Genomic DNA, 2780 nt, shown 5'->3' on the forward strand with positions numbered 1-2780 from the left:
TTCGGCCGATGGCAGAGTCATTTCCTTGAGAGGAATACAAGAGGAAAAGCAGAAGTGGAAAATCTCATGTGGCAACGACTCACGTGTGATTGGGTCTGGAGCTTAGAACAAAGGTCTGAGCTGTAGATAACGTTGTTTGGGGAATCCTCAAACGAGAGATGGAAAGTGAATCTGAAAAGGATAAAAAAGAAAAGAAAGAGTGGAGGACAGGGGTAGAAAGTCCACCTGAAGCCGGTCTCGGTTCCTTGTGCCCACGAATCGTTCTCATAAATAAAATGAGGAATGCTACGTTGTTGCAAACAAAGCTATTAAGCCATGTTATTAGGCAAAAACCTAAATACTCAAACACTACTCGAGCGCACACTGACTTCTCATTACAACACAAATAACCTCGTTAAAAAACCACATAGACACAGCATCAATACGTGATTGGTTTTATGTTGCAAGAAGCCGGATTTCTCCCATACACACGACTCCCTGAACTTTCCTTCTCCGCCGTCTCCAGTTAACATCATCTTTGGTGCCCCAAAGAAGAGAATATTTCATCTGAGAGCATTTGTCTTATTTGGAAAGCTGACAGTGAGAATATCAAAGAACCGGTCTCTTCTAAGTGGAACTAAGGGACACCAAATTCACATCAAGCTCCACTCGGAAGACCTTTGCTAGGATGTGGCTCTTGCTTATCTTAGCACAAAGGACCCCTCAGGGCTTGATCTGGCCAATAGACGAAGAGCGACTTTAGACTCCCCAGCGTCCTGGCAGAACCTAAACTGACATTTAATTTTAAGAGGATTTTGCTAGTGGTCATCATTAGTTTTTTTTTTTTTTTCCTATTAAAGGCAGTTCTCAAACCATCTAAGAATTAACTGCTTACTTAAGAGTAAATCCTGCTTCATTCATCTACTCATTTAGAGAAATATTTACTGAGTGATTGCTGGATGCCAACTAGCATACTAGGTGCTGGGGTAAGTATATTTATATTAATAGCACTTTTCTTTTTACCTTTTCCTATAAATAAGCCCCCAGGTGATTTTCTCTTTCCATTGAAATAGACCTTCATGTATAATTGGGTGAATTTAAAACAAACGAAAAGGCTCACAAGCTCCTTATGAGTCTGTCTACCAAAAATTTAGCAGACATGGAAAAACTCTACAGGTTTGTGGTCAGTTTTTGAAGCTCTAAGACATCTGCTTGGGTTAGTACTAGCCTGAAGAGGTATCCCAATGAATTCCCTCATCAAGTATGTTTGAGATAAACCTATGGAAGAGAGTTTTATCCATGGCGTGCCTGGTTTCTTCTGTCACAATAGTACACATCATGTGGCTTCTAGAAAACTCCTCTCTCTATGCCCTCATGAAAGAATAGCCGTGGGAAAGGCAAATGATGTCTTAGCATTACAAAAACAGCAGTGACCTTGAGTGCCCTTGAAAGGGTCTCAAGGTCCGCCCCAGACCACACTTTGAGAACCCCTGCCCTCGTCTAATCTCCTTGTTACATACAAGGAGGCTGGGTCTCACAGAGAATACGCTAGGGAAGATTCCAGATGGTTTGGCTTAGGTTTCCAGTCAGAAACCTGGGAAGTATACCCAAATGACCTGTCCTGTTCACTGTCGTTGCAAGGACTGTCACAATACAGCACCAAAAACTGTTCTGTTTTAAATAAAACGGAAGGGGAAAATCCACAAACACAATAAATTCTGCAACAGGCATATTGAGCTGAATTAGGATGTCCATTTGAGCTGCTGCACAGCAGGCATCATAGAGAAGAAATACGGAAAACAGAACCACCAAACGTCACCATTTATCACATTTTCTGAGCCTGAAATGCAATTCGTGACATAATGCCAGAGAAAGTTTCTCAAGTACTGGCTGAAAGGGTGATGGGAATATCAAGAGAGGGCACATAGACTGGCAATCATCTGGAACTTTCTAGATACAGTGGAGTTCTGAAACGTAGATGCGTTTCCTTCTCTAACTGGACCGTATTTTGTCTTCTCTAAGTGAATCAGGTTATCTTCTTGTTCCCCTAGAGATGATGTCCTTTGTATCCTGCCAGATGGTCCGAATCTTCTTTAAATGGGTCATAGCCTTGTTCCCTTAAGCAACATGGTGCCCAGAAAGGCCGGTCCAGTGGAGAAGCCTGCCAGCCTCCTTTCAGCATTCATTTTTTTTCAGGCTCTGTGTTTCATGGTTCTGGATCACGAGTCATCCACCCCTCCTTTTGTGAATCTAGTGACGTGATGCTAATTCTCTTCCCCAGCAAAATAATTCACAACGGAGGCAAAGCGAACACTTCTCAGGTGAAGAGTTACTTCTTCCCTGCTCCTCCTTTGCGTGCATTCTTCCCGACCGTCACTGAACTCAGATGGGCCCCAGGAAGTTGGAACCTGCCCCTTATCTCTTCCCCAGGAGGACGCAGCGAGGATGCCTGCAGCTGCTCACCACTGCTCCTACCCCAGCTCCAGGAGCCTCCCCAGCAGCTCCATGCAAAAGGTCATAGGGCGGGAGACTGTGGGGAACACGGCCCTTAGCCTGGTGTTTTTGAGTTTGATCCATATCGGAGCCTGTGTTGGACTTCATTCCTTTTTATTGCTGCATAGTATTCTGTTGTATGAAGGCCCCCCATTTGTGTTTCCTTTAATCATTGGGCGAACATTTGGATCGTTTATACGTTTAGGCTATTACAAGTAATGTTGCAATGAAGCTTTGTGCGCAGATCTTTGTGTGGACGTATGTTTTCATTTCTCTTGGGTAGATAACCTATGATAGGAGCCGCTAAG

General features: G+C 43.7%; 1 pseudogene; it reads right to left on the minus strand.

The window, feature by feature from the left end:
• Positions 1–2026: 2026 nt before the first annotated feature.
• On the minus strand, positions 2027–2556 carry LOC124501247 (nucleotide triphosphate diphosphatase NUDT15-like; annotated as a pseudogene).
• Positions 2557–2780: the final 224 nt, after the last annotated feature.

The sequence above is a fragment of the Lynx rufus genome, unplaced genomic scaffold, assembly GCF_022079265.1.
Source record: "Lynx rufus isolate CCGP_SWC_20201006 ecotype Redwood Valley unplaced genomic scaffold, mLynRuf1.p SCAF_7, whole genome shotgun sequence".
Taxonomy (NCBI): Eukaryota; Metazoa; Chordata; class Mammalia; order Carnivora; family Felidae; genus Lynx; species Lynx rufus.